Below are 8,880 nucleotides of genomic sequence, written 5' to 3' on the forward strand. Positions count from 1 at the left end.
TTTTTTTTTTTTTCTCATCCTGGACTGCCAGATGAATATCTGTGTGCAATTTCCCATCAAGACAACCCAGAACAGTACTTTAAAAAAGCAGGGTTTTCCCTTTTATGCAGTCCCTGCCTTGCTCCGCTCCCTGCATAATCTACTTGGAAATGTTCTGCAGTTAATTGTCATGCTGGGAGCAGTCCTGAACCATGCAGCATCCTCCCCACACAAGGAGAACACTTCCAAGCCTTACCAGCTATCTTCTCCCACCCAGATCTTGTCCCCCAGTGCTGGGAGCAGCTGCCAGGGCTGGCTGAGAGCTGTCCCTGGCTGGCAGCAGAGTCCCTGCCCCAGCACAGCGCCCTGGGCTGCAGGACCCTGCTCTGCACGACAGCCCTGGGCACCCCTGGCTGCTCTGCACAAGAGACAATCAGAGAATGTACTCACAGGGTCTGTAGGCATTGGGATGTTCCAGCTTGAGGAGATGGCTGCAGGAGCTGCAGCTGCATTTTCCTGCTGCCAGAGGCTCCTGTGCCAAGGGCTGGCAGTGATTCTGCCCCAGGCACTTCTCAGCACCTTCCCAGCCCTGACTGATTGAAGCTCTCTGTGCCTCTCTGCTGTGCCCAAGGTGGCTGCAGGCAGTGCCCCAGCCCTGCTGGGCTGGTAGAAGAGCTGCTCATCAAGTGAAATGTGCTTTTGAAGCTCTTCTTGGTTACCAGGAGCTGCGTCTGTGCCAGGAACCCAGCCCAGCTCATCAGCACAGAAACAGCAAAAGGACTTTAATGAGCCTCTGGGACTTTGTGCCCAGGTCCTGAACATCAGTCCCTGAGAGGGAGCTGAAGAAACCTCTCCAGAACTCCAAGTCAGAATCACACTTCAAACTTTCTTGGACTTTTAATGGGTCCCAGAGAGGGACATGACTGAGGAAGTGTCCCCAGGCCCCAGGCAGAGCAGAGAACTGGAGGCAGTGATGACAGGTGGGGACAAAGAGAAGCCAAATCTTGGTGCCCTGGGGCACAGCAGGGTCTGTGCCACCAAGGGCTGTGAGGAGACACCTTGTCCTGAGGCCCTGGGGCCTCCTGGCACAGCCCCAGCCAGGCTGGGCACTGTCAGCCCCTTGTCCTGCCCTCAGCATCCGCCCCTAGCCTACATCCCAGTGGCCTCAAGGATCTGCTAGAAGGAGTCCCTGGGGAGCCTTGCTCAGGAATGGCCCTGGGGCCTCCTTAATGCTCCCTGAAGGGACTGCAGGTTTTTCAAAGGACTTTGGGTTTTGCTTTTGCCTTGAAGTCTCTGAGAGGTTTATGCAATCCTGGCCTGCAATTATCTGCTGTAATTAGTCCCTGGAGAGGCTTTGTCAGTAACAACACTCATTGTGGCTCATTAATTCTTCAAGGTACTTCAGTTGTTTGAAGGTACTTGGTGTTTCCCTTTTGATACAGTCTCTGTGAGAGGTTTGTGCACTCAAGGCCTCAGTTATCTGCTTTAACGAATCCCTTGAGAGCTTCGTACTGACACTCAGTGGGGGCTCATTAATGCCTTGAGAAACTCAAGGTTTTTAAGATACTTTATGGATTTAAGAATACTTTTAGGTACTTCTAAGAATTTTCCTTCCCACGCTGAGTCTCTGAGAGGTTTTTGTGCCATCCTGGTCTCCAGTTCTCTCCTCCAAGGGGTCCATGAGGAGCTTGTGTTGGGTATCTTCCCCCTTTCTGTTTTACAACAAAGATGGAACTGAAAGAATTTTGTAAGACTTTCTAAAAGTATCCAAACAAGCATGGGACAATTAACAATACAGCAACAATCAGTAAGAAAATTAATAGTCCTGTTTTAGCTAGACATCATCCAACCCTTTAGTCCCTTGGATTGGAAGAGTTTATTGACCCAGTCTTTGTTTTCTACTTAAAGCTTCTTGAACCCTTCCTTCAGTACCTGAATGCTCTTGTGGATTGACTCACTGTGGATGGAGAGGTTCATGCAACACATGTCCTCAGAGTCTACATGGCCATGCCCCATGTGCCCACAGTAAAAACTCTGTCACTGTTCTGCAAGGTGGCCTGTCTTATGGTCTCTATGTATGAGAGCGGGCAACTCAATGTGAGGGAGGCAGCACTGTTTTGCTTACTTAACAGGCACCCAAGATGGTCTAATTGTCATAAAGCTTTAGCTGCAGGCACCCAAGGTAGTCCATATTGAGGGTGCTACCATCCGATACCTGGATTAAAGCTTTCCAAGCCATCTCTTTGATATCATCCAATACTTCTCTGGGGATAGCTGCTGCTTGATCATCCGGTAGGCTGTGTTGTCCTTCTCCAGCTAGATGGTTGATTGTCAATTCAGATCTTGCCTCATTATTAGCATTGTCTGCTATTAATTGATTTAGTAAACACTTCCATCCCCCTTCCCACAGGGTGTATTCTGTAGGTGACAGCAACATGGTCATAATACATTTTAAGTCATAGGGGGTTAAGACATGTGCTGTAAACATGGCCCTAATTAGGCCATTAAAAGACAGTAAGTCCTTCCTATGGTCTTTAGCTGCCCTACACAGATCCTTGATTTCCCCGTAAACCAATGGCTGATACCTGGGATTCTGCCCCCTTCTTTTATAACATACAGGGGCAATGAGGAATTTTGAGACTATATGCCAGTCTTCTTACTTTCCCAGGGATCTTCTGGGGTTGAGGGGCATGGTGGCTCTGAGGAGTCCAAACTGTCTTCTGGGGAGGAAGAATGACTTGGAGGAGAAACATTTGGATTAGAAATAGTGTGACAGTTGGGCTTAGTACCTTGAACATAGGGTTATATTGTTGCCAGAGGGTGATGCAAAAGGCGTCAGGTGTTGGGGAGGAAGGGCCTTGACCTAGGATGGCAGACTTCCAGGCTAGCCTTCTGGAGGCATGGCCCAGGGTAGTGGGGGAATGATTGACCGTGGAGGCATAACCTGTGGTTGTGGGGGTGGCGTCTGGAGGTTCATTCAGGGTGGAAGAGAAGGTTGTGGTAGCAGAAAGTGGAGCAGTCAAGATGGAGGGAAGACGGTCAGGGTGAGGGACATCTGGAAAATTTTTAATGATCAACTTCATGATTGATTTTAATTTGTTCTTTGAAGATATTTGGTCATGATCAGTGAGAATTAACTTAAAGCATCCATATACGCACCTTTCTACTTTGGACATCTGGCTACCCATTTTTCTCTTTCTCCGCCTTAGGTGGAACAGCCACTGGAACAGCCTAAATCAGTTATGGGACGTGGATGCGTATTGTAAAAACACAGTAGCAAAATGGGCATCAATTGTCCTTGTCGTGGGTTGACAGCCTTTATCCCAATATCGTGTGTTGCGTCTGGCAGCTGTGCCTTTTCTCTCTTCCCCCCCCCCCCGGCCGTCTTGCTGCGGCGGTGCGGGGAAGAGAGGAGGGAGTGTTTGGCCAGGTCCTTTTGCTTTTGGCTTTTGGCTGCTTGGCTTGGCTAGCTGCTTTGCTTGCTTGCTTTCTGCTCTTTGCGCTGGTTTTTTTTCCTTTTCTTTTGTTCCCTCTTTCTTACCCTCCCCTGAAGATACTGGACCAGCTGCGGACGTGACCTGAGACGTCCAGGATACCTGGAGCTAGCGAAAGAAGCTTGGTGCCCTTCACAACACAGTCTGTTTTCTTTCCTTTTCTTGTGTTGGGGAGTGTTCTTTTGTTACTTGTAAATAAATAGGTTTTGTTTCCCACTTTTCTCCTCCAAGAAATTCCTTCCCGAACCCGGTGTTGGGGGAGGGGTGGTTGGAGGTTTGTTTTGTTTGGGGGGCTCCCTTTTGGAGATTTCCCCTAATTTGTCCTAAACTAGGACAGTATATCTTTTGGTGCGTTGGCTGGGAAACAGAGGCCAAAAAACAGTGGAAAAAAACCTATAACAATAATATTTTGGTTTTGGTTATTTTGTGGGCATATTGGTGATTCATAATGTCATTTGGAGTGGAAGCTTGCCGGTATTTCCGGTCCCTAGGGGTTTTTGAAGTTTTAATACCTTTGTGGTCCCTAGGGTTATTTCCTTACCCAAAAGTAGCTCTGGTGTTGTCCCTAATAAGTAGCTTTTGTAAGCGGGGGGCACTAACCTGAATAGTCATTGTGCTGGTCTTATGTGTGATGATGTGTCGGATAAAAATGCTGGACTTTGTTTCAGGAACGTATGGATTGTTGTTATGGCTGTGTACTCAGTTTGTTTGGGGAGAAGAAGGGGAAGGGGCTTTTCAGCCTTTGTCTTCCTTCTTCTCCTCCAAATTGTTGACATCTCTATTAGAAAATACTGAATTTCCCCTGAGTTTGAAAGAAACCATCTTTCTGGCATTTAATTTATTAAGCCTTTTCTATACTGTCTGGAGTGTGTATAAAATGAAAGCTGAGATTTCTAGAGGGGTTAGAGACACTCCTGACTCAGGAGTAAAACAAAGCAGGAAAAATCTTGACTGGAGTGGGAAATGGGAGGATATGGGCCAGACTTTAAAGGAATTTTCTGATCCTATAGACTGGGACTTTCCATCTGATCAAATTCAGGATCCAGTCGAGGTGGCAAAGTATTTGAGGGAGAAGTGCCATGGTAATACTAAGGAAGAAAGGATTACTGCAGTAAGCTGGGCCTTGGCGTTTGTTTACCGTACTCTGCTAGATACTGTGGAGCAGCAGATAGCAGAAAGGGAACAGGGAGATAAGTTAGTTACTATCCCAGTGACCCAGGCTGCAGCTAACATCCCAGGCTCCAGGCTAGCAGCTGAATCAGACAATAGGCCCCAAACCTTGGCTGTTGCAGCTAATACAAGAAGTGGAAAGTGTAAAGGCAAGACTGATCGAAAGGTGGAGGATGATGAGGATGATGCGACCGATCGAAAGGTGGAGGATGATGATGATGATGCAGAAGGACCCTCACCAAAATCAGAGGCCACATCAAGGGGCACAGAATCTGGAGCTAATATTGACTCCTTTTCTCTGAAGGACCTCAGAGGCCTAAGAAAGGATTACAGACGACAACCTGACGAATCTATAATTAGTTGGTTAGTCCGCCTTTGGGATGCTGCAGGGGAGGTTATGATTTTGGATGGTACTGAAGCGAGGCATTTGGGATCCCTGTCACATGATCCTGTCATCGATCAAGGTGTGATGAGCCGGGCTAGCCCTCACAGCCTCTGGGAACGGGTCCTGGATAGTGTAGCACAAAGATACTTATGTGCAGATGATCTCTATACACAGCAGACACGGTGGAAGACCATAGAACAGGGGATCCAACACCTGAGAGAGATGGCGGTGGCAGAGCTCATTTTCTCAGATGATACAACAACTAGGAATCCGGACCTGGTACCATGCACACCTGTAATGTGGAGGAAACTTGTGCGACTTGGGCCACCAGAATACGCTTCTGCCCTAGCAATAATGAAGTGGGATACATATAAGACTGTGCTCAATATGGCGAAGAAGCTTCGAGCGTATGCAGATGCTGTGCATGGCCCAACTCATGCTAGAATTGCAGCAGTGGAAACCCGACTGCAGAAACTGGAGGACAAAATAGAGGAGAATCATAAGAAACTCCGGGAAGAGATTAAGGAGGACCTTATTCAAATCTCAGCTGTACAAATTAGAGGCCCTGGTATCCAACCTGGCGCTCCTTTGATGGGGAGAGAAGGTTCACCCCACGGGCTGAGTTATGGGTCTTTCTGCGTGAGTCTGGAGAAGACATGAGGAGATGGGATGGAAAACCCACCGCTGCTTTGGCACAACAGGTGCGTGATTTGAAGAAAAGAGAAAGTATCACCAAAAGGATAGCAGCTCCGGTCGCTCATAGCCGAGATGTTAAGTATGCTGATGCCGATGACATGTCCAATCCCCTTGAAGGAACTTCTAAGGCATACGCCCAAGGAAAGAAGGACAATCTGGCTTAGAGGGGCCCTGCCTCTAGCCAGGAAGAGGCACGGGAAAACTGGGTTTTTTGGAAGGTGTGGATCAGATGGCCTGGCACATCAGAGCCACAAGACTATGAAGCATTGGTTGACACTGGATCACAGTGTACCCTAATGCCATCGGAACACGTGGGGACAGAACCTGTTTCCATTGCTGGAGTGACGGGGGGATCACAACAGTTGACTTTGTTGGAAGCTGAGGTGAGCTTGACTGGGAAGGAGTGGCAGGAACATCCGATTGTGACTGGTCCAGAGGCTCTGTGTATTTTGGGCATAGACTTCCTCCGGAATGGCTATTACAAAGATCCTAAGGGATTCAGGTGGGCTTTTGGAATAGCTGCAGTGGAGATAGAGGGTATTAAACAATTGAATACCTTGTCTGGACTATCAGAGAACCCATCTGCAGTAGGACTCTTGAAAGTAGAGGAGCAACGAGTGCCAATTGCCACCACAACAGTGCACCGCAGGCAGTACCAGACGAATCGAGATGCCGTGATCCCCATCCACAAGATGATCCGAGAGCTGGAGAGCCAAGGGGTGGTCAGTAAAACCCACTCACCCTTCAACAGCCCTATCTGGCCTGTGCGAAAATCTGACGGAGAATGGAGACTGACTGTGGACTATCATGCCTTGAATGAAGTGACTCCACCACTGAGTACGGCTGTACCAGACATACTGGAACTGCAGTACGAGCTGGAGTCCAAGGCAGCAAAGTGGTACGCGACCATCGATATTGCTAACGCGTTTTTCTCCATCCCTCTGGCAGCAGAATGCAGGCCTCAGTTTGCTTTTACATGGAGGGGAGTGCAATATACCTGGAACCAACTGCCCCAGAGGTGGAAACACAGTCCTACCATCTGTCATGGACTGATCCAGGCTGCACTAGAAGAGGGTGAGGCTCCAGAACATTTACAATATATTGATGATATCATTGTTTGGGGGAGCACGGTAATAGAAGTGTTCGAGAAAGGAGAGAAGATAATTCATATTCTCTTGGAAGCCGGATTTGCCATTAAGAAGAGCAAAGTCAAGGGACCTGCCCGAGAAATTCAGTTCTTGGGGGTGAAGTGGCAAGATGGACGGCGTCAGATTCCTGCGGATGTTATTAACAAAATCACTGCTATGTCCCCACCAACTGATAAGAAGGAAACACAAGTTTCTTAGGTGCTATAGGTTTCTGGAGGATGCCCATCCCTGAGTATAGTCAGATTGCGAGACCCCTTTATCTGGTTACCCGCAAAAAGAACAACTTCCACTGGGGCCCTGAGCAGCAGTAAGCTTTCGTCCAGATCAAGCAGGAGATCGCTCATGCTGTAGCCCTTGGTCCAGTCAGGACGGGACCAGATGTGAAGAACGTGCTCTACTCTGCAGCCGGGAGCCATGGTCTGTCCTGGAGCCTTTGGCAAAAGCTGCCTGGCGAGACCCGAGGCCGACCATTGGGATTTTGGAGTCGGAGCTACAGGGGGTCTGAAGATAACTATACCCCAACAGAAAAAGAAATCTTGGCCACCTATGAAGGAGTCCAAGCCGCCTCGGAGGTGATTGGTACAGAAGCACAACTCCTTCTGGCACCCCGACTACCGGTGCTGGGATGGATGTTCAGAGGAAAGGTTCCCTCTACCCACCATGCCACCAATGCTACTTGGAGTAAGTTGATTGCCCTCATTACGCAGCGCGCTCGAATTGGGAAGTTAAATCGCCCTGGGATCCTGGAAATAATTACAAATTGGCCCGAAGGTGAAAGCTTTAGTGTCGCGGATGAGGAACAAGAGCCAGTGACCCGGGTTGAGGAGGCTCCGCCATACAATCAGTTACCAGCAGAAGAAACGCGTTACGCTCTATTCACCGATGGTTCTTGTCGCGTCATAGGGATGAAACAGAGGTGGAAAGCAGCTGTATGGAGTCCCACTCGACGAGTTGCAGAGGCTACTGAAGGAGAAGGCGAATCCAGTCAATTTGCTGAAATCAAAGCTATTCAACTGGCCCTAGGTATTGCAGAGAGAGAGAAGTGGCCAAGGCTCTATTTGTATACCGATTCTTGGATGGTAGCCAACGCTCTATGGGGATGGCTGAAGAGATGGAAAGAGGCGAACTGGCAGCGAAGAGGAAAACCAATTTGGGCTGCGGAAGAGTGGAAAGATATCGCTACTCGGTTAGAGAAGTTACCTGTGAAGGTTCGCCATGTAGATGCCCATGTCCCCAGAAGTAGAGCTAAAGAAGAGCAGCAAAACAACCAGCAAGTACATCAGGCTGCAAAGATAGGGGAGTTGAAGATAGATCTCGACTGGGAGCATAAGGGAGAGTTATTCTTAGCACGATAGGCCCATGATGCCTCAGGCCACCAGGGTAGAGATGCCACCTATAAGTGGGCACGAGACCGAGGGGTGGATCTAACCATGGACAGTATCTCTCAGGTTATTAGTGACTGTGAGACGTGCGCTGCCATCAAGCAGGCCAAGCGGGTGAAGCCCCTCTGTTATGGGGGGCGGTGGTCTAAGTACAAATACGGGGAGGCCTGGCAGATTGATTACATCACACTGCCTCAAACCCGCCAGGGCAAGCGCTATGTACTAACCATGGTGGAAGCCACCACTGGATGGTTGGAAACCTATCCTGTGTCTCATGCTACAGCCCGTAACACTATCGTGGGCCTTGAAAAGCAGGTCCTTTGGAGGCACGGTACTCCTGAGAGAATTGAGTCGGATAATGGGACTCATTTTAAAAACAATCTTATTAATACTTGGGCTAGGGAACATGGCATCGAGTGGATATACCATATCCCCTATCATGCACCTGCTGCAGGGAAAGTGGAAAGGTATAATGGATTGTTAAAAACCACCTTAAAAGCATTGGGTGGGGGGTCTTTAAAAAACTGGGAGCAGCATTTAGCAAAGGCTACCTGGTTAGGTAACACTCGAGGTTCCACCAACCGAGCGAGTCCTGCTCAGTCTGAGCTCCTTAATATAGTAGATGG

This window comes from Melospiza melodia, unplaced genomic scaffold, assembly GCF_035770615.1.
Source record: "Melospiza melodia melodia isolate bMelMel2 unplaced genomic scaffold, bMelMel2.pri scaffold_35, whole genome shotgun sequence".
NCBI lineage: Eukaryota > Metazoa > Chordata > Aves > Passeriformes > Passerellidae > Melospiza > Melospiza melodia.